We start from the raw sequence: 24362 nt of genomic DNA, 5'->3' as shown, positions 1-24362 counted from the left end.
GATGTCTTAATTTGCACTATAATTTGTGCAATGTTCCAATTTTACGGCATTTTAAAGATGCTAACAACAACAATTACCCTACTTGCCCTCCTTTCCACACCAGGAGAGAGCACTTTAGGTAGAGCATTCAGCGGTCTATCCAGCTTCCCCTTGAACACTCTCCCTTCTCTATTCAAATGGTGCAACAAGGGCACTTGATGGGATACACATGGTCTTTAGCTATCATTATCCTGGCAGGGAGTTCCGCCATGGGCGAACAGTGGGGCAACCAGAACATGCCTAGAAAGGCACGTTGACCTTGAGCCAGGAACATGGCTCTCTCACTAGTGAGGCTCCTCAAGCAGAGTGGAGTCTCTAGACGTGCTCTACAGATGAGGCTAAAAGCTCAGACTGCTAAAGTAGGAACAAAACCCAGACAAAGTAGCCTCTGACAAGGCGGCAGGGATTAAACCAATACTGAATTATTGAGCTCTTTCTCCCCTGGGAAAAGAGAGAGAGAGAGAGAGAGGAGACAGAAGAGAGAAGAGAGGAGAGAGGAGAACGAGAGAAAGAGAAAGGTCCTGAACAGAGGAAATTACTTTTGTAAAAATAAGGGAGCCAATGAGGAAGGTGTTCTTTCTTAGCACTGACAAGAGGCCTGGTGCAAGGTGTGAATAGGACCAAGACAGGGTCCTCTCTGGAAGGAGGAGAGGAGTAAGGGATGAGGAAGATAGGAAATGGACAGAAAATACAAAAAATAATGAGGAGGGAAAAAAGTGTGGAGGGAAATGTGTAGACTATATAGCCAGACAGATGATTGGTTATTGAGAGGTGGTGCTCCAGAGCATGGTTATGGACAGTAGGCTATTTCACACTGTGTTCAGATCAAGGAGCCCTGATAACACACCAAAGCCCAAATAATTACTTATAAAAGTTTTTTCACACAGGAAAGAGAATAGCTAGATTTTTATTTAACCTTTATTTAACCAGGTAAGCCAGTTGAGAACAAGTTCTCATTTACAACTGCGACCTGGCCAAGATAAAGCAAAGCAGTGCGATAAAACAACAACACAGAGTTACATATGGGGTAAACAAAACATAAAGTCAAAAATACAACAGAAAATATATATATATAGTGTGTGCGAATGTAGTAAGTTATGGAGGTAAGGCAATAAATATGCCATAGTGCAAAATAGTTACAATTTCGTATTAACACTGGAATGATAGATGTGCAAAAGATGATGTGCAAATAGAGATACTGGGGTGCAAATTAGCAAAATAAATAACAATATGGAGATGAGGTAGTTGGGTGGGCTAATTTCAAAATGGCTGTGTACAGGTGCAGTGATCGGTAAGCTGCTTTGACAACTGACGCTTAAAGTTAGTGAGGGAGATAAGAGTCTCCAGCTTCAGAGATTTTTGCAGTTCGTTCCAGTCATTGGCAGCAGAGAACTGGAAGGAATGGCGGCCAAAGGAGGTGTTGGCTTTGGGGATGACCAGTGAGATATACCTGCTGGAGCGCAGACTACGGGTGGGTGTTGCTATGGTGACCAGTGAGCTAGATAAGACAGGGATTTGCCTAGCAGTGATTTATAGATGACCTGGAGCCAGTGGGTTTGGCAACGAATATGTAGTGAGGGCCAGCCAACAAGAGCGTACAGGTCACAATGGTGGGTAGTATATGGGGCTTTGGTGACAAAACGGATGGCACTGTGATAGACTACATCCAATTTGCTGAGTAGAGTGTCGGAGGCTATTTTGTAAATGACATCGCCGAAGTCAAGGATCGGTAGGATAGTCAGTTTTACGAGGGCATGTTTGGCAGCATGAGTGAAGGAGGCTTTGTTGCGAAATAGGAAGCCGATTCTTGATCTAACTTTTGATTGGAGATGCTTAATGTGAGTCTGGAAGGAGAGTTTACAGTCTAACCAGACACCTAGGTATTTGTAGTTGTCCACATACTCTAGGTCAGACCCGCCAAGAGAGTAGTGATTCTAGTCGGGTGGGCGGGTGCAAGCAGCGTTCGGTTGAAGAGCATGCATTTAGTTTTACTAGTGTTTAAGAGCAGTTGGAGGCTACGGAAGGAGTGTTGTATGGCGTTGAAGTTCGTTTTGAGGTTTGTTAACACAGTGTCCAATGAAGGGCCAGATGTATACAAAATGGTGTCGTCCGCATAGAGGTGGATCCGAGCGTCACCAGCAGCAAGAACGACATCATTGATATACACAGAGAAGTGTCGACCCGAGATTTGAACCCTGTGGCACCCCCATAGAGACGGCTAGAGGTCCAGACAACAGGCCCTCCGATTTGACATGTTGAACTCTGAGAAGTAGTTGGTGAACCAGGCGAGGCAGTCATGAGAGAAACCAAGGCTATTTAGTCTGCCAATAAGAATGCGGTGGTCGAAAGCCTTTGCCAGGTCGATGAAGACGGCTGTGCAGTACTGTCTTTTATCGATCGCGGTTATAATATCGTTTAGGACATTGAGCGTGGCTGAGGTGCACCCATGACCAGCTCGGAAACCGGATTGCATAGCGGAGAAGGTACGGTGGGATTTGAAATGGTCGGTGATCTGTTTGTTAACTTGGCTTTCAAATACTTTCGAAGGGCAGGATGGATATAGGTCTGTAACAGTTTGGAGCTAGTGTCACCCCCTTTGAAGAGGGGGATGACCGCTGCAGCTTTCCAATCTCTGGGGATCTCAGACGTTACGAAAGAGAGGTTGAACAGGCTAGTAATAGGGGTTGCGACAATTTCGGCGGCTAATTTTAGAAAGAAAGGGACCAGATTGTCTAGCCCAGCTGATTTGTAGGGGTCCAGATTTTTCAGCTCTTTCAGAACATCAGCTGTCTGAATTTGTGTGAAGGAGAAGCGGGAGGGGGAGGGGGGGGGGGGGGGTGGGGGGGTGCATGGGCAAGTTACAGCAGAGGGTGCAGAGCTGGTGACCGGGGTGGTGGTAGCCAGGTGGAAAGCATGGCCAGCCGTAGCAAAATGCTTGTTGAAATTCTCTATTATTGTAGATTTATCTGTGGTGAAAGTGTTTCCTAGCCTCAGTGCAGTGGGCAGCTGGGAGGAGGTGCTCTTATTCTCCATGGACTTTACAGTGTCCCAAAACTTTTTGCAGTCAAGTCTGAGGAGAACCAGGGGCTATATCTGTTCTTAGTTCTGAATTTGTTGAATAGGGCATGCTTATTTAAGATTGAGAGGAAAGCACTTTTAAAGAACAACCAGGCATCCTCTACTGACGGAATGAGGTCAATATCCATCCAGGATACCCGGGCCAAGTCAATTAGAAAGGCCTGCTCGCTAAAATGTTTTAGGGAGCATTTGACAGTGATGAGGGGTAGTCGTTTGACCGCGGACCCATTACAGACGCAGGCAATAAGGCAGTGATCGCTGAGATCCTGGTTGAAGACAGCAGAGGTGTATTTAGAGGGTAAATTTGTCAGGATGATATCTATGAGGGTGCCCGTATTTACAGATTTAGGGATGTACCTGGTAAGTTCGTTGATAATTTGTGTGAGATTGAGGGCATCTAGTTTAGATTGTAGGTTGGCCGGGGTGTTAAGCATATCCCAGTTTAGGTCACCAAGCAGTACGAACTCTGAGGATAGATGGTGGGCGATCAGTTTACATATGGTGTCCAGGGCACCGCTCGGGGCTGAAGGGGGTCTGTAGCAAGCGGCAACAGTGAGAGACTTATTTCTGGAAAGGTGGATTTTTAGAAGTAGAAGCTCAAACTGTTTGGGCACAGACCTGGATAGTACGATAGAGCTCTACAGGCTCTCTATACAGTAGATTGCAACCCCACCCCCTTTGGCAGTTCTATCGAGACGGAAAATGTTGTAGTTGGGGATGGACATTTCTGAATTTTTGGTGGCCTTCCTAAGCCAGGATTCAGACACTGCTAGAACATCAGGGTTGGCGGAGTGTGCTAACGCAGTGAATAACTCAAACTTAGGGAGGAGGCTTCGGATGTTAACGTGCAAGAAGCCAAGGCTTTTATGGTTACAGAAGTCAACAAATGATCATGCCTGGAGAGTAGGAGTGATACTGGGGGCTACAGGGCCTGGGTTAACCTCTACATCACCAGAGGAACAGAGGAGGAGTAGAATAAGGATACGGCTAAAGGCTTTAAGTACTGGTCTTCTAGTGTGTTGGGTACAGAGATAAAAAGGTGCAGATTTCCGTGCGTTGTTGAATAGATTCAGGGCATTATGTACAGACAAGGATATGAGTACAGTGGAGGTAAACCTAAGCGATGGGTAACGATGAAAGAGATAGCATCACTGGAGGCACCGATTGAGTCGGTCTCCTCGTGTATGGGGGGTGGGACAAAGGAGCTATCTATGGCAGGTTGAGCTGGGCTGGGGGATCTACAGTGAAATAGTACAATAACAAATAACCGAAACAGCAATAAACAAGGCATATTGACATGGGAGAGAGGCATAAAGCAATCAAAGGTGTTATTTGAGAGAGCTAAGACAACAGCTGGTAATGGCGACAAAGTTTGGGCTGATGCTAAACATAAACAGGATGCGGTATCGTAAAAAGGAACAGTCCAGCAAGCATCAGCTGTATAGCTGAGTTATCATAAGGTCCGGTAAACAGCAATAGGAGAGTTCGGAGGTAGTTTGGGGGGTTTCTATAGCACTGGCGAGCAAGAGGCCACGGCTAGCGTGTGCTAGCAGGCCGGGGCTAGCAGATGGATCTTCGTGGTCGACGTCGTAACGGGAAGCCTGTTGTAACCACATCAGACGATTTCGTCAGCAGACCAGTCGTGTTGGATCGGCGGGGCTCCGTGTCAACACTAGGAGGTCCCGTCCGGTTGACAGAGAGGTAGATAGCCGGGAGATGGGCCTGGCTTTAGGCTAGCTCAAGGCTGATTAGCCACAACAACGTCCATTTGGTTGCAGCTAGCTAGCTGCGATGATCCGGTGTTAAAGGTTCAGTGATTCAGTGATTCCGGCAGAAAAAATTATATGTTCTGGGTCGATAACGCGCTGTGCAGACTGGCCGATAATAGTCCAGGCTAGAGCTGGCTGGTAGGTAGTGCAGGCCACGGACAATGGTGAAAAACCGCTAACGGTGGCTAATAGCAAGTAGCTAGTTAGCTGGCTACTCCTGTCCGGTAGACAGAGAGGTAGATAGCCGGGATATGGGCCTGGCTCGAGACTAGCTCACGGCTAACTGGTGCTTGCTTCGGGGGCAGTGGTGATCAGCCAAACAGCAACATCCATTCGGTTGCGGCTAGCTAGTTGTGATCCAGTGTTAATGTCCAGTGATTCAGTTATTCCGGCAGAAAAATCTGATGTTCTGGGTGAAAACCGCTAACGGTGGCTATTAGCAAGTAGCTAGTTAGCTGGCTAGCTAGTTTCAACTGGAGATTCTAGATAAAAGGTAAGTCAATAATAGAATCCGTTCCACATTGAGTGAGGCGGGTTGCAGGAAAGTATATTTTGTAGAAATATGGACACCTTTAGTGGAGCATATGAAGCATACTTATCAGAAGAAGGAGAGATAAACCCTTTAATGAATGGACCGTTATCTCATCAAATCACTCGCTTTGAATGTTAGCCTCGATTACACATACAAAACACACCCAACCTTTACAGTGGCTTCTTAAGAACACAAAACACTTCTCTCAACCTGTTCTTTTATTTCCACTTTTCTCCGGCAGCGTCATCATTGTAGGTTATCCGAAGCTGCCACCACCAAGGATTCAAAAAACTCTGTCTGTCCTTTAAAATGCATGGTGAAGTAATGACGCCCTCGAAAGATCCCAGTGAAAATGGCACTTGGAGAGAGCAGAGCAGACACTACCCATTAATGCTCCAGACATGAAACAGCACCCAACACAGACAGGAACGTAGACTAATGACAGTGGAGAACAGTGAGTGGATGAGAGTGTTTGCATAGACATGTTGTACCGGAGGAGCAGCATTCCTACGTTAAACACACACACTCTGCTCCTAGACAAGGGTAAACAAGGTCACATGTCTACAACACGTAGATGTCACCCGGTACTGAACAGCATTTATGGATTGGTGTGAGTCTCTTGCTGACTCACTCACTCATATAGATGACATTTTATTCAATGTGTCTGGTAAACTGCTCATCAAAGCTAGGCCTACATATTTAGGGATATTTAAGGTATTTCTTTATCAATGGCAGCCATTGAAGGCAATATAAAACTAAGAAACTGTGAGCTGCCACCATGACCAATTGTTGATAGTATTGATGTGGGCTTTAAGAGGTATGGTCGTTACATTTTGGGAGATGAAAGAGATATCTTTCCAACAACAGGTAGGACAAAAACAACAAAATAACACAGGGAGCCAAACAGTGGCAGCACTTTGTTGATTGAATCAGAAATCAGATACAGTGTAAGCGTGTTTTGGCCATGACAAGACACAGCACTAACATTCAATATGCAAAAACATGCACAACCAGGACATGATTACAACAGTTATTTATTTTACTTGTGAAACTAATATTAATACAATAACATATTCAGAAGTTGTGCATATAAGCAGTAAACGTCTAGGAGAATAGGAAATCCCTACTTTAAAAGAGAAGGAAGGGACAAGCAGGCAGCTATCTATTTCATTGGAACCATATGAATATGAGGATATTTTCTTCTCTATTTCGTTTTTCTTAGGGACAGACACAGAAGTACATCTCTAATCGCATCAGCTGTAATCTGAGTTACACAGCCGTCCCCGGGCGAACTCATTTCCCAGTAATGAACGCAAATGAACTCCCATCTTATTTACTGATGACAGCAGTCAGCATCAAGGCTGTTACTTCTGCCTCAGCATCTTCCCTCTCTTTGTATTGCAAACGTTCTGCCCTGTTTCCCCGTCTCTCTCTGGAAGGATGTAGCCCAGAGGATAGGGACGGCGGAGTTAGCGTTGTCTTATATTTAATGAAGCTGTAAAAGCCTGTGCACTGGGGGACTGTACAAAGGGACAGACACAGGCTACAAGCTAATCTGGAGAGAATTCAAGTTTCATTAGTCGTACAGTAGGGGAAAAAAGTATTTAGTCAGCCACCAATTGTGCAAGTTCTCCCACTTAAAAAGATGAGAGAGGCCTGTAATTTTCATCATAGGTACACGTCAACTATGACAGACAAATTGAGAAGAAAAAAATCCAGAAAATCACATTGTAGGATTTTTAATGAATTTATTTGCAAATTATGGTGGAAAATAAGTATTTGGTCACCTACAAACAAGCAAGATTTCTGGCACTCACAGACCTGTAACAACTTCTTTCAGAGGCTCCTCTGTCCTCCACTCGTTACCTGTATTAATGGCACCTGTTTGAACTTGTTATCAGTATAAAATACACCTGTCCACAACCTCAAACAGTCACACTCCAAACTCCACTATGGCCAAGACCAACGAGCTGTCAAAGGACACCAGAAACAAAATTGTAGACCTGCACCAGGCTGGGAAGACTGAATCTGCAATAGGTAAGCAGCTTGGTTTGAAGAAATCAACTGTGGGAGCAAATATTAGGAAATGGAAGACATACAAGACCATTGATAATCTCCCTCGATCTGGGGCTCCACGCAAGATCTCACCCCGTGGGGTCGAAATGATCACAAGCAAAAATCCCAGAACCACACGGGGGGACCTAGTGAATGACCTGCAGAGAGCTGGGACCAAAGTAACAAAGCCTACCATCAGTAACACACTACGCCGCCAGGGACTCAAATCCTGCAGTGCCAGACGTGTCCCCCTGCTTAAGCCAGTACATGTCCAGGCCTGTCTGAAGTTTGCTAGAGTGCATTTGGATGATCCAGAAGAGGATTGGGAGAATGTCATATGGTCAGATGAAACCAAAATAGAACTTTTTGGTAAAAACTCAACTCGTCGTGTTTGGAGGACAAAGAATGCTGAGTTGCATCCAAAGAACACCATACCTACTGTGAAGCATGGGGGTGGAAACATCATGCTTTGGGGCTGTTTTTCTGCAAAGGGACCAGGACGACTGATCCGTGTAAAGGAAATAATGAATTGGGCCATGTATCGTCAGATTTTGAGGGAAAACCCCTTCCATCAGCAAGGGCATTGAAGATGAAACGTGGCTGGGTCTTTCAGCATGACAATGATCCCAAACACACCGCCCGGGCAACGAAGGAGTGGCTTCGTAAGAAGCATTTCAAGGTCCTGGAGTGGCCTAGCCAGTCACCAGATCTCAACCCCATAGAAAATCTTTGGAGGGAGTTGAAAGTCCATGTTGCCCAGCGACAGCCCCAAAACATCACTGCTCTAGAGGAGATCTGCATGGAGGAATGGGCCAAAATACCTATGATGAAAATTACAGGCCTCTCTCATATTTTTAAGTAGGAGAACTTGCACAATTGGTGGCTGACTAAATACTTTTTTTCCCCACTGTATGTACGGGATACACATGGTATACACGGTCCAACAAAACGGTTACTAGCAGGTTCCTTCTCGACAACGCAACAATAAAAGATAAGAATATAAACAAAGCAAATGTCTCAGTAGAATAGAATAAACATTTTAGCATAAAGTGCCTTCTGTCATGTAGGTTAGTGTTGTGGAGTAACTACAATGGTGTTGATCCAACCTCAGTTATCTCCTATCACAGCCATTAAACTAACTGTTTTAAAGTCTCCATTGGCCTCATCGTGAAATCCCTGAGCGATTTCCTTCCTCTCCCGCCACTGAGTTAGGAAGGACGCCTGTATCTTTGTAGTGACTGGGTGTATTGATACACCATCCAAAGTGTAATTAATAACTTCACCATGCTCAAAGGGATATTCAATGTCTTCTTTTTTTTATATATCTACCAATAGGTGCCCTTTTTTGTGAGGCATTGGAAAACCTTCCTGGTCTTTGTGGTTGAATCTGTGTTTGAAATTCACTGCAAGACTGATGGACCTTACAGATAATTGTGTGTGTGGGGTACAGAGATTAGGTAGTCTTTCAAAAATAATGTTAAACACTTATTGCACACAGAGTGAGTACATGCAACTTTTTATGCCCCAATTTTGATCTTGTCTCATCGCTGCAACTCCCCAACTGGCTCGGGAGGCGAAGGTTGAGTCATGCGTCCTCCGAAACATGAACCGCCAAACCACGCTTCTTAACACCCACCCGCTTAACCTGGAAGCAAGCCTTAAGCACATTTTTACTCCTGAACCCATTTAGGCTTGCTATAACAAAGGTGATGAATACATATTGACTCAAGACATTTCAGCTTTATTTTTTAATACACTTCTAAAAACATAATTCCACTTTGACATTATGGCCAGTGACACAAAATCTCATTTTAAATTCAGGCTGTAACACAACCAAATGTGGAAAAAGTCAAGGGGTGTGAATACATTCTGAAGGCACCATATATACAGCTCTGGAAACAATTAAGAGACCACTGCAAATTGTTCTTAAATCAGCATCTCTACATGTATGACAGCCATTCCATTCCAGTGTCTGTTGAATTCTAACACAGGCACACCTCATTCTACTGAATTAGGTACTGATTAGGTGATCACATGAACCAAATCTTATTTAACGAGGAAAACTATAAAATCCACTGCTGTGGTCATCACTATCCTCTTGCAATAGGACCAGCTGGATGGCAAAAACAGTGCTAATAGTACCTCAAAAGTAATATGAATCAAAAAAGAACTATTGACCATGGCAAAATAGTTGAAAAGGAAGGTTTTGAGTGAGGAAAAGAATGGTTCAATTGTGGCTTTACTGGCAGAGGGATACAGTGAGCGTCAGGTTGCTTCCATCCTTAAAATTTCAAAGACGGCGGTTCATAAGAACAAGGTCAAGCAGCAGACATTGGGGACAACAAAGCTACAGACCGGCAGAGGGCGAAAACGCTCTCTACTGACCGGGATGACCGCCAACTCATTCGAATGTCACTCAACAACCGTAGGATGACATCAAGTGACCTACAAAAAGAATGGCAAACGACAGCTGGGGTGAAGTGCACGGCGAGGACGGTTCGAAACAGGCTCCTAGGGGCAGGGCTGATGTCGTGCAAAGCTAGAAAAAAGCCCTTCATCAATGAGAAGCAAAGAAGAGCCAGGCTGAGGTTTGCAAAAGACCATTAGGATTGGGCCGTAGAAGACTGGAGTAAGGTCATCTTCTCTGATGAGTCCAATTTTCAGCTTTGCCCAACACCTGGTCGTCTAATGGTTAGACGGAGACCTGGAGAGGCCTACAAGCCACAGTGTCTCGCATCCACTGTGAAATTTGGTGGAGGATCAGTGATGATATGGGGGTGGTTCAGCAATGCTGGAATCAGGCAGATTTGTCTTTGTGAAGGACACATGAATCAATCCACGTACAAGGTTGTCCTGGAAGAAAACTTGCTTCCTTTTGCTTTGACATTGTTCCCCAACTGAGGATTGTTTTTTCCAGCAGGACAATGTGCCATGCCACACAGCCAGGTCAATCAAGGTGTGGATGGAGGACCACCAGATCAAGACCCTGTCATGGCCAGCCCAATCTCCAGACCTGAACCCCATTGAAAACTTCTGGAATGTGATCAAGAGGAAGATGGATGGTCACAAGGCATCAAACAAAGCCGAGCTGCTTGAATTTTTGCTCCAGGAGTGGCTTAAAGTCACCCAACATCAATGTGAAAGACTGGTGGAGAGCATGCCAAGACGTATGAAAGCTGTGATTGAAAATCAGGGTTATTCCACCAAATATTGATTTCTGAATTCTTCCTTAGTTAAAACTTTAGTATTGTGTTGTTTAAAAATGAACATGAACTTATTTTCACTTGCATTATTCGAGGTATGATAACACTGCATCTTTTTTTGTTATTTTGACCAGTTGTCATTTTCTGCAAATAAATGCTCTAAATGACAATATTTTTATTTGGAATTTGGGAGAAATGTTGTCAGTAGATTATAGAATAAAACAAAACATTTAATTTCACCCAAACACATACCTATAAATAGTTAAACCAGAGAAACGTATATTTTTGCAGTGGTCTCTTAATTTTTTCCAGAGCTGTATATAATACAGGAAAGCATAATTTATTGTCCAAACGTACACATATTTTAGGGAAGGGGGGCTTGTGGGGCAAGTATTTAAATTGTGCACTATTTACCAATCATAATAAGAGTCTGGTAGCAGCAGTTGTGATGTGTGTGTAGTGTGTGTGTGTGTGTGTGCGCGCTAAAGTGCAGAGAATTAAAGCAGGTGGTCAGTCCAGTTCAAGTGTCCAGCAATCTGATGGCTTGTAGATAGAAACTGTCTCTGAGCCTATTATTATCATACCTCCGATACTGTCTGCCCGATGTTAAAGGAGAGAACAGTTCATGGCTGGGGTGTGTGGGGTCCTTGATGATGCTACGGGCCTTCCTCAGGCACCGTTTCGAGTAGATGTCCTGGATGGGTGGGAGCACGATCCTAGTGATGGATTGGGCCATCTTCACCACACGCTGGAGGGCCTTGAGTTCGTGGACGGAGCAATTCCCGTACCAGGCCGTGATGCAACCGTTCAGGACGCTCTCGATGGTGCAGCAGTAGTATTTGGAGAGAACCCGGGATGGCATGCCACATTTCTTCAGCCACTTTAGGAAGTAGATACGCTGTTGCGCCCTCTTGACAAGAGTGGTGGTGTTGTTGGTCCATATCAAGTCCTCGGTAACGTGGACGCAGAGGAATTTAAAACAGCTGATTCTCTCTACTGCATTCCCATTGATGTGGATCGGGGCATGTTCCCACCTCTACTTCCTGAAGTCAACAATCAACTCCTTTGTTTTGCTGCCAATCCTCACAGCCTGTTGTCTGCTCGTCTGGAAGTCCAGGATCCAGTTGCAGAGGGTGGCGTCCAGACTCAGGGCTCTGAGCTTGGTGTCGAGCTTGGAGGGAACAATAGTGTTGAATGCTGAACTGTAGTCAATGAACAGCATTCTCACATGGGTGTTCCTCTTGTCCAGATGTGTTAAAGCCGTGTGAATAGCGATGGAAATGGCATCTTCCGTGGATCTGTTGGAGCGGTAGGCAAATTGGAGTGGGTCCAGATTTCACTCTCAAAATGAGATGCACTCGCTAACTGTCTGTCTGCATGCCACACCATGGAGAGGATAGGGGGAGTCAGACTGAGCAGGCCCAGCTCCCAGCTCCCCAGTGTGTGCTTCAGTCTAATGCAAGTAATGTGGCAGCTACATGTAGAAGACTAATCAAAACTCTGGGGAGACAGAAAACACACACAGGAACAATCAAAGAGTGAACAGATTCAGTGTCTCCTATTGATAAGTGATTCAAAACACTATAAGTAGAAAGTAAAAGGACCTTTGCAACCCCAACATTGTCTATTAGGGTTGTGATTTAAACGAAATGATAAACTGGGTGGTTCGAGCCCTGAATACTGAATAGCTGACAGCCGTGGTATATCAGACCATATACCAAGGGATATGACAAAACAAATATTTTTACTGCTCTAATTAAGTTGGTAACCAGTTTATAATAGCAATAAGGCACCTCGGGAGTTTGTGGTATATGGCCAACATACCACGGCTAAGGGCTGTATCCAGGCACTCCACGTTGAGTCGTGCGTAAGAACAGTCCTTAGCCGTGGTATATTGGCCATATACCACACCCCCTCGGGCCTTATTGCTTAATAGGGACCCTTAACGGCAATAATATATTTTTATTTTTATTTTTCACAACATCAAAATCACAGTGCAGCTGTGATCTTTCTCTTCGCTAAGGATGCGAGGGTATATTCAGTCTTCGGTCTGTTGCGTGTAGAATATCCTAGCCTATTCATTGATGATAGGCCCTGCTTTACTGCAGTTGCGAGACACTGTAAGCCAGGAAAATGCGAAATACAGCATTCCATTGCGATACAGCTTTTGATTGCCGATAGATTGGCCTAGTGCACAGTTCTGACTCCATCTGCCTGGTGGCCGACCTGTATATACTGTGCCCATCCCCTCTCTTTCTCTCTCCGTCCCACGCTATGAAAGATGTGAGTGTTTGTGATATCAGAAGTACGGCAACTAATAAGTCTCCATTCCAAAAATACAGAATCTTAATGAATAGATTCTGCTTCAAGCGGGTATCGTTTCATCTTTTCAGTGGCACAACCTTAGACAAACTCTCAATTCAAGAGATGATTGAATTGACAAACATTCAGGGATAACATGAAAAGCTACTTCTCCAAGTCACTTTTAACCATTTAGAATCTACATAATGACTTGTATCAAGAACACCTCTAGGCCTATCGCTCTGCTGCTGTAATGAAGTCGAGAGGTTCATGCAGTATACAAACTGGTAAGCCTTCAGTTCTTTAAGACTACTACAAGGCTAATGGTAAGCCACCGAAAACAGAGTATATGACCTCTGAGCTGTGCAATGCTGTTGCACTCTCCATCCTGTTGCGTCTCTGCTCTCCAAGCCAGGTAAAGCCCACTCGGAGGCTGTATCTAATGATGCCGTCTCTGTGGAGCTCTACAGGGGTTCATCCTCAGCCTAGACCTCTGCATTTCACTTTAAACCCTGCAACCCTAGGACTACAGTGATATGTCATAAGCTTCAAATCAAATTTGATTTGTCACATGCTTAGTAAAACAGGTGTAGCCCAACAATGAAATGCTTCCTTAGGTGTCCTTCCCAACAACGCAGAGAGAAAGAAAATAGAGAAATAATAGAAAAGTAATAACACTAATAATAAATAACGATAACTTGGCTATATCCACGGGGTAACAGTACCGAGTCGATGTGCAGGGGTACGAGATAATTGAGGTAGATATGTACATATAACTAGGAATAAAGTGACTAGGAAACAGGATAGATAATAAACAGTAGCAGCAGCGTATGTGATGAGTCAAAAATAAGTAGCAAAAAGGGTCAATGCAGATAGTTAAATAGTTAACCAATAGCTACCTGGACTAACTATTTAGCAGTCTTATGGCTTGGGGGTAGAAGCAGTTCAGGGTCCTGATGGTTCCAGACTTGGTGCATCGGTACCGCTTGCCGTGCGGTAGCAGAGAGAACAGTCTATCTTTGACAATGTTTTGGGCCTTCCTCAGACACTGCTTCTACAGAGGTCATGGATAGCAGGGAGCTCGGTCCCAGTGATGTACTGGGCCGTACGCACTACCCTCTGTAGTGCTTTGCGGTCAGATGCCAAGCAGTTGCCATACCAAGCTGTGATGCAGCCAGTTAAGATGCTCTCAATTGTGCAGCTATATAACGTTTTGAGGATCTGAGGGCCCATGCCAAATCTTTTCAGTCTCCTGAGGAGGAATAGGCGTTGTCATGCCCTCTTCACGACTGTGTTGGTGTGTGTGGACCATGATAGATCCTTAGTGATGTGGACACCGAGGAACTTGAAGCTCTCGACCCGCTCCACTAAATCCCTGTCGATGTGAATGGGGGCGTGCTCGGCCCTCTGTTTCCTGTAGTCTACGATCAGCTCCTTTGTCTTGCCGACGTTGAGGTAGAGGTTGTTGTCCTGGCTCCACACTGCCAGGTGTCCTCCCTATTGGATGTCTCATCGTAGTCGGTGATCAGGCCTACCACCATCGTGTCGTCAGCAAACTTAATGATGGTGTTGGAGTCGTGAGCAGCCACGCAGTTGTAGTTGAACAGGTTGTACAGGAGGGGACTACGAGGTGATAGTCATTTAGACAGGTTACCTTGACGTTCTTGGGCACAGGGACTATGGTGGTCCGCTTGAAACATGTAGGTATTACAGACTGGGTCAGGGAGAGGTTGAAAATGTCAGTGAAGACACTTGCCAGCTCTTGGTAATCATAATGATTTCTACCACACTATTAGCCCCATCCATACACCATACTGAATATGTTTGAAATAATTCCACATTATCTCCACATACAATGAACAGGTTAAGCAGCATAATGAGAAGGTGGAAATAACATAAGCTGCTTATAGAAATCAGCTCTTACTTTCCAAAGCCTATTTACAGTTGTTAAGAGAATTTCAGTGAGCATATATTTTTCTCCCTATGATGCTATGAACAGACTAAGCCTATACAGGGAAAGAAGAGGTCCACAACATGGCTTTAAGATACTACTAGCATCACATACATTGCTCTGCCTACTCCATACTGCCATAAACTGTGCATATGGGCATACAGTATGCGAGCATGTCTAGGCCGTCTGTGCCAGTCTGTGTTAAAGATCTTGTGCTTATACAAGCTCCTCCTCAGCCTCTCCCATGTCCCCTCTCCCCAGGAGCATGTCCTCTTGGCAGGTAACGACACCAGGAAAACTCCTTACACCATCCGTCTTCCTGTGTGACAGGTTGGTTCTCGGGGGCCTAAGCCATTCTGTCCGTCACCAAGAGGCATGCTGGGAAAAGGGCGGTGTTGCGGAGATAGGCCTACATGCAGCTCCACAGACTAACTTGCTGAACACTCATTCTGCCCCCTGTCTGATCCTCCGGTAAACGAGAACACTGATGTTTTCCTGGTTGTGGCACTTCAGTTTGTCCTTGGTAGTTGGAAACAGGAGAGAGCAGCAGAGAGCATTGCTGTTTTGACTTGACATTTACAGTTAGGCTAATAGCTATGGAAATGCACTTGGCTACCTGATAAACATTTGCATAATACTCCATTCAAACTGCATGCACGTAAATCACAACAGCATGGTACTCAGGGAGGGAATTCACACTTGAACTTGTTTAGAGAGAAAAAATATTGTCTATGCAAATAAATGTATAAAATAAATTAATGTTTTCCAGGCAGAATAATTCCTCAGTTCTCCCTAAGAGCGTAAAGATTATGTTGTATAATGGAAAAATCCATATTGCACATAATAACAGTTAGGGCCGAGACCATTCCAGAATCACAATATTTTTCCCATGGCAAAAATGAAAACACGAAGCAGAAAAGTATATGGTCCTTTAAAAAGCTAATCTATGTAAAATATTGTGTGCGTTTAGCTTGGAAAACTAATAAATATGTGACTCTGGATGACAACATAATGATGTTTGTTTCCAACATTAGGGCTGTTTTCCTAAAGAAGTAAAATCCGCTTCGTGTTTTGTTTCCTTGCCACGATATTAATATCGTCCCGGCCCTAATAGCAGTACACTTCCTCATGCAATCCACTTGCTGACTCCATTTTGTCATACAGTGGGGAGAACAAGTATTTGATACACTGCCGATTTTGCAGGTTTTCCTACTTACAAAGCATGTAGAGGTCTGTAATTTTTATCATAGGTACACTTCAACTGTGAGAGACGGAATCTAAAACAAAAATCCAGAAAATCACATTGTATGATTTTTAAGTAATTAATTTGCATTTTATTGCATGACATAAGTATTTGATACATCAGAAAAGCAGAACGTAATATTTGGTTCAGAAACCTTTGTTTGCAATTACAGAGATCATACGTTTCCTGTAGGTCTTGAACAGGTTTGCACACACTGCAGCAGGGATTTTGGCCCACTCCTCCATACAGACCTTCTCCAGATCCTTCAGGTTTCGGGGCTGTCGCTGGGCAATACGGACTTTCAGCTCCCTCCAAAGATGTTCTATTGGGTTCAGGTCTGGAGACTGGCTAGGCCACTCCGGGACCTTGAGATGCTTCTTACGGAGCCACTCCTTAGTTGCCCTGGCTGTGTGTTTCGGGTCGTTGTCATGCTGGAAGACCCAGCCACGACCCATCTTCAATGCTCTTACTGAGGGAAGGAGGTTGTTGGCCAAGATCTCGCGATACATGGCCCCATCCATCCTCCCCTCGATACGGTGCAGTCGTCCTGTCCCCTTTGCAGAAAAGCATCCCCAAAGAATGATGTTTCCACCTCCATGCTTCACGGTTGGGATGGTGTTCTTGGGGTTGTACTCATCCTTCTTCTTCCTCCAAACACGGTGAGTGGAGTTTAGACCAAAACGCTCTATTTTGTCTCATCAGACCACATGACCTTCTCCCATTCCTCCTCTGGATCACCCAGATGGTCATTGGCAAACTTCAGACGGGCCTGGACATGCGCTGGCTTGAGCAGGGGGACCTTGCGTGCACTGCAGGATTTTAATCCATGACGGCGTAGTGTGTTACTAATGGTTTTCTTTGAGACTGTGGTCCCAGCTCTCTTCAGGTCCTTGACCAGGTCCTGCCGTTTAGTTCTGGGCTGATCCCTCACCTTCCTCATGATCATTGATGCCCCACGAGGTGAGATCTTGCATGGAGCCCCAGACCGAGGGTGATTGACCGTCATCTTGAACTTCTTCCATTTTCTAATAATTGCTCCAACAGTTGTTGCCTTCTCACCAAGCTGCTTGCCTATTGTCCCTGTAGCCCATCCCAGCCTTGTGCAGGTCTACAATTTTATCCCTGATGTCCTTACACAGCTCTCTGGTCTTGGCCATTGTGGAGAGGTTGGAGTCTGTTTGATTGAGTGTGTGGACCAGGGACGGCTTGTTCAATAGGGCGATATGGGCGACGCACTGCCAAACGGGAAAAGGAAGGGATTTTTTTTCTAATCAATTATAAAAAAATAAATAAAAAAATATATATAATTTTTTTAAATAAATTTATAAAAAATTATATCACGGCAACAGCAGTTATCAGTGTTCACGTCTGATCTGCCAGCCACTAAATGTCAAATCAGGCTAAAGTCGTGCTTCAAATGGCCCCGCCCGTTTTTTGGGCGATTTCAGTCAGGTTGAAAATCGCCCAGAAGTCTCTCATAGCCTGTCATGTAAAATCTATTTTTTTCACATTTCAAAGCTTTCAATACATTCTCTATGGGTGTCTGTGGGCATGCACTTACGCGCTTTCGTCATACATAACGTAACCACGAATGAACGTAACTAAGAAAAGACCAGGTAGCAGCCTCAATCAATTCACTACTACTATCAAAATGGCTAGGCTTCAGTCCAACTCGATTGTGTCTTTGAAAGAAGTTCCTTTTTGTCGGCGAACAAATGAAGATAAATTGGCAACGAAACAATTAGGACCTCCCAGACCAAATTTAATAATTCAACAGGTGTCTACTAAAGGGGGGAAGTCCTACACCCGAGGATTTTCCAAAAATTGGTATGAACGGAAAACCTGGCTAGCAGGCTGCGATGTAGCTAATGCAGTTTTTTGCTACCCCTGCTTACTCTTCCACCCTGAAGGCGGCACAGCAGACAGCACCGCTTGGACAGCGACTGGTGTAACCGACATGCACCATCTTTCAGAAAAGATAAAGAAACATGAGCTGTCAAAGACCCACATGGATAGCTGTTTGAGATTGTCATCTTTGGGAAGAGTGAATATTGCCACTCAACTGGATGAGGGATACAGGCTAGCTGTCCGCCGCCACAACGATGAGGTTAGCAAGAACCGCCATATCCTCAGCCGGCTAATCCAGTGTGTTAAGTTTTGCGGAGTGTTTGAGTTAGCTTTGCGAGGCAAAGATGAAACTGAGGGCTCCACCAACCCTGGTATTTTTCTTGGACTTGTCAACTTTGTGGCACAATTAGATGAGGTGTTTGATGACCATCTTAAAAATGCTAAAGTTTTCAAGGGCACATCAAAGACCATTCAAAACGAGCTACTGGAGTGTATGCTAGCGGTCACGAGGGAACATATTGTGGAGGAGGTGAAGTCTGCGAACTTCGTAGCTATCCAAGCTGACGAGACCACGGATGTTTCTACGCAGAGTCGCAGACACAGTTGGTGCTTGTGCTGAGGTACATAGATAGCAAGCACAAAGTGCAGGAGCGCTTTTTTGAGTTCCTTCCCATCTCGGAATCAACCTCAGCCTCAATCGCCAGTGTACTTTTGGAGAGACTGAACGGTCTTTTTGCCGATGACGAGAAAGTCAAACTCATTGCGCAAGCTTACGATGGAGCCAGTGTGATGAGGGGAGAGAAGGCAGGTGTGCAGCAGAAGGTGCGTGAGCATTTCAAGAATGCCCATTACGTGCATTGCTATGCGCATCAGCTGAATTTGATCATGCATCAAGCTACTTCTCGCATCAAAAAAGTGAACATTTTCTTTTCCGATCTGAGCGGGATTACAACGTTTTTTTCCCGGTCACCCAAACGCACCAGCATTCTTGACCAGACTGTTGCACGAAGACTGCCCAGACCTTCATCCACACGGTGGAACTTCAACAGCAGAGTCGTGAACACTGTCTACGAGAATCGAGACGACCTCATAGAATGTTTTGAAGCCATCCGGACGGGTTCATTGGGTTCATTTGACCAGCTTACTGTGAGAGAGGCATCTGGTTACGTGAGGATGCTACATGATGAAGATTTTATTTTTTTCCTGCGGCTTTTTCACAAAATCATGCCCCACGTCGACATTCTGTACCAGAAGCTACAGAAGAAGGACATCGATGCTGTCTTTATCAAACGTGCCCTCGACAGCTTCACAAGCAGTGTGCAGGCCATAAGGTAAGATTAAACAATATCATTCGATCTTTCTCAAAGCAGAGCTTTATTTGAAAATGTATGCATGAAAGGAGACTGCATTTGTGTTTGAAATCACATTATTCTCATTATATATGGCCAGTGGTGTAATCTATCTTATTTTATATACTATGTGTACTGTGCAGTGGTGCTCATAAGCTTATGATCCCATGCTAAAGTTGACTAAAAAGAGGAATAAAAAAATAAAAAAAATCATCTTTTGGAAATTGATCTTAATGACTTAATTAAAAAAGTTGGAAAATCCAACCTTTAAGGACACCAATTTTCTTTTCTTTTTTATTCCTCTTTTTAGTCAACTTTAGCATGGGATCATAAGCTTATGAGCACCACTGTATACTGTGCTGAACATCCAGGCTATGTGAGACACAAAGGCTAACTTAAACACTAAAGACTTTATGCATCCCTGCCCATTTTAAGTGGAACTTAAGTATTTGTACTATACATGGATACATTGCATATACCTGTGCATCACATAGACAACAATACTGTACAAAGCCAACAAACACATTGGTCTGTTTGCCTTCAGGGACTCCTCTCAACAGCAGCTGCAAGAAGCAACAGGAGCCAAAAGACCCAGAACAGCTTTGAGAGAAGAGGAGAAGCAGAGGCTGTCTGAAGAGGTCTGCAACACCATCCTGGATCACACCAAAGAAAGGTTCTCTTTCTCTGGCCACCTTGTGAGTGCTACCTTACTGCAAGCAGACATGTTTGAAAGGTACTGCCATTCATTTCCTGATGAGGCTCTGAATGCCACTGTGAATGCATACCCCATGCTGAGCAAGGCAAAGCTCAAGACAGAACTATCTCTGATCTATGAGAATCCTGAATTCAAGGGAGGCTGTGGTGCACTGGCACTGTACCAGGTTCTCATGAGCTACAACCTCCAGGAGACGTTCTCTGAGACTGTGACTCTGTTGAACATCCTCATAACTACTCCCATGACAACAGCTGAAGCTGAGAGATGTTTCTCAACTTTGACACGAGTTAAGACATTCCTGCGAAATTCAATGGGCCAGGAACGTCTGAATGCACTGGCCATGCTTTCCATGGAGAGGGAACTAGTCCTCAGCATGCCTGATTTCAATGAGAAAGTCATTGAACGCTTTGCTGTATTGAAACAGAGAAGAGAACAGTTTCAGTACAAGTAATGTAGCCTCTCTCTCTCTTTGTCCCTCCCTGTCTGTCTCTTTAACACACACACGCCCAAATAGGTTCACAGTTGATGTTGTTTAAAATAGTTTTTTTTCATTTTAAAAAAAGTAATAAAAATAAAAATCTGTTCATGTTCATTTTTACAAATCTATACAATTGGCCAGAATATGGTTGTTCATATTTACAAATCTATACAATTGGCCAGAATATGGTTGTTCATTTTTACAAAGCCATACAGATAGCTGTGTTTACCTTTTCTAGAAATTACTTTCAAATTCTGTTTTCATTCTTATTTCATTTGTTTATGGAAATGCATATTGTTTATGCAGTGTTGAGGAATGTGAAAGAACACCCTTGATTATTTTTACTGTGATAACTTATTTTGATTTTGTAAGCCAACACTTTTGAGATCAGTCAATAAATGCTTCTGGTATTGACTTATATGCTGCCCCTGTCTTCATGTTGTTGCTGGACATATCTTTTTTTAAAATGTGTGTAGGTCACCTAAATCATCAGAAAAATTGCCCCTCCTGAGAATTTTTTCAGGAGCCGCCACTGGTGTGGACAGGTGTCTTTTATACAGGTAACGAGTTCAAACAGGTGCAGTTAATACAGGTAATGAGTGGAGAACAGTAGGGCTTCTTAAAGAAAAACTAACAGGTCTGTGAGAGCCAGAATTCTTACTGGTTGGTAGGTGATCAAATACTTAATTCATGCAATAAAATGCAAATGTATACTTAAAAATCATACAATGTGATTTTCTGGATTTTTGTTTTAGATTCCGTCTCTCACAGTTGAAGTGTACCTACGATAAAAATTACAGACCTCTACATGCTTTGTAAGTAGGAAAACCTGCAAAATCGGCAGTGTATCAAATACTTGTTCTCCCCACTGTATACACGCACACCCGTCTTAGGGCAGGATAGCCCTGATTGAGTCTATGCCAGCCAGAGGATTGGGTGCTTGCTGCCTGCCTGTGACCCAAAACTTTAGCTGCCGTCTCTATCTGCCCTCTGGAGAGTACTCTGCTAGCTGACAACATATGTCAATCAAAATCCTCTTCTCATTTCCCAATGCTGCCTGCCTCTTTCTCCCCATCTCCCTCTTTAGCTCTCCCCAAGCCTCTCAGAACCAGCACAACATATCTTATGTTTTGGACCAACCCAGTGATTACATTATGCAACTCCACACTCTGATACTGCACACGTTCCATCAAGAGAGAGACTCATGTCTAGTATCATCGAGCATGGCTGTGATCCCATTTCCATTTAGAGAAGATGCACCTTATCAAACCATTCCCATCATACACACAGGGGCATTTCCCCCTGAGACACCAGTGTCGTCAGTGTTTATGGTAATGTAAGCGCTAGTGTTATTGTGTTTCCATCAGTGTGACACTAAAGACTTGTGAAGAGCAGAATCAACCTCTGCATCAAGACAGTTGCTTTGTGATAAGGTGTTAACCGTGCAAGGTGTCAACCCACGTTCACAGTAGGGCTGCACGATATGAGATTTTTTTTTGTAATTGCGCTTTTTTTTGTGTGCAAATATTGCGATTACGATTTGACTTGCGATACAGATCAAAACCCTAGGGTGAACTGTTGCAAAGTGGAAAGCAGCATCATTATAGTTTGTAACAATCTGTTGACTGCATTTTACTGTTTGACTGCAACAGAACAGCATGCCATCTTAAGGTGTTTTCACACTTGGTCCCTTTCAGACATGTTCTTTTAACTCAGTGCTGTTAATTTAGTTGTTTTGTGCTGTGTGAACAATCCAAAGGAACTCTGACCCCTCAAAAGAGCCTCCAAAGCGAACCGAACAGAGACCATCTCAAGAGGTGGTCTGAGTTCGGGTCGCACCAAACACTAGACTACTGCAACACTGTTTCCCCTGCCATAACCCCTCACATTGGTGCCACAAGAGAGAGAAGATGATGTGCAGGGGCGTATTCGTTACGCCAATTCTGTTGCAAAACATTTCTTAAACTTAAGCAGACGGAACGAAACCGGGAGGAACCTACCTGAATTTGTCCAACAAACTTTCATTTTAGTTGACTGTTTGGCTAATGATTACACCACAGGTTCGTGGAAAAAACGTATGCGTTTTTTGGATATTGATTAGCGATTGTCAAGGATGAACAGAAATTCCAAAATATGTGTGGAGATTTTAGTTCAGTTAAGAGAGCTTTATAAGCTGTTTATTAGATTGTGGGATTTCAATAGTGTGAAAAGACAACATATTTGGTGGAAATCACAACATAGGGTGGTACAAAATCTATTTTAGCTCTTAAAGGGGTAGCGTACATTGGGTGGACAATTTTTAATTACAGCATTATTAATCTGCAGTTATGCTTCTGCTGTTTATTCTGTTACCAATAATATTTACATGAACATTTACATGTATTTACATGTAGTATCTTCTGATTATGTCTCATCTTTTAACTAAATGCAATCTATTAGCTACCAAAATGTAAGTAGGTACATCTAGCTGTCCAATAACACATTCTGATGGAAAGGCATGTCCTGTACTTTGTAAAAACCCAGAGTGCATTGAGTGAATGTTGGAAAAAGATCTTGGTTCCTTTCTAAACATAGAATATGAATGCAGCCTCCCGAGTGGCACAGCGGTCTAAGGCACTGCATCGCAGTGCTAGAGGCGTCACTACAGACCGGGGTTCGATCCCAGGCTGTGTAGCGACCGGGAGACCCATGAGGTGGCACACAATTGGCCAAGCGTCGTGCGGGTTAGGGGAGGGTCGGCCGGGATGTCCTTGTCCCATCGCGCTCTAGCGACTCGTGGCAGGCCGGGCGCATGCACGCTGACTTCGGTCGCCAGCTGTACAGTGTTTCCTCCAACACATTGGTGCGGCTGGCTTCCGGGTTAAGCGAGCAGTGTGTCAAGAAGCAGTGCGGCTCGGCGGGGTCGTGTTTCAGAGGACGCATGGCTCTCGACCTTCTCCTCTCCCGAGTCCGTATGGGAGTTGCAGCGATGGGACAAGACTAACTACTAGGGGTGTAACGATCCATCTACTACATCGATGTATCGATTTATATTCCTATGATCCAACTACATCGATCTGTGCTCGGCGAGTTGGCCTTTTGGACAACATATATCAATCTAACATCGTTTTAAAATGTAATAAATCGATTGTATCGATACTAGGAAATAACCCATTGGATTTAAGCACGTCAGACTTTATATGGATGTTTTTTCTTAGCACTTTTAATGATAAAGGCTTTAAACATTACTCGATTCAGTCTGCCTATCCGTGACGTCATCGCCCCGCGCCAGCAGCAGCGCAAAGGCGCAAAGACAACAAAACATAGCATGGCGGACGACAGAGGAAAGGCGACGAGCGAGAAATTATCAAGCCACCATTGCGGTCCTTACAAGAAACAGGAATCTAGGAAACTTCACCTGCACTGTCCAGTATCCAGGTATTTATTTCAGTCACACTGGTTGAATTTTTGGCTAAAAGGTTACTGAATCGATTTCAAGTCACTGAATTGTTTCGGATCGTATCGTTCTAAATGAACCAATATCGTCCTTGAATCGTATCGACAACCACGAATCGTGATACAAATTGAATCGTTGTTAAAACGAATCGTTACACCCCTACTAACTACCAATTGTATATCACGAAATTGGGGAGAAAAAGGGGTAAAACAATTAATGTGAATGCAAAGAGGACTCAAACCCCAAAATAGGTGAAGTGAACTGTAAAAACAAGTTGAGTCGTCATTCAAAGGCAAGGCCAGTGTGAATACAAAGATAACTGAGTTTTTGCAGGTTTTTTTTTTTTACTCAAGAGATCACTTTAA

General features: G+C 44.1%; 1 protein-coding gene across 1 annotated transcript in view; it reads right to left on the bottom strand.

Moving 5' to 3' along the window:
• The window catches only part of LOC311133778 (succinate--CoA ligase [GDP-forming] subunit beta, mitochondrial-like), a 140553-nt gene that overhangs the window by 66117 nt on the left and 50074 nt on the right, over window positions 1-24362 (bottom strand). The gene's annotated exons all lie outside the window — the stretch shown is intronic.

The sequence above is a fragment of the Coregonus lavaretus genome (assembly GCF_964263955.1).
Source record: "Coregonus lavaretus genome assembly, chromosome: 8".
Taxonomy (NCBI): domain Eukaryota; kingdom Metazoa; phylum Chordata; class Actinopteri; order Salmoniformes; family Salmonidae; genus Coregonus; species Coregonus lavaretus.
This window is presented reverse-complemented; position numbering and strand designations above follow the sequence as displayed.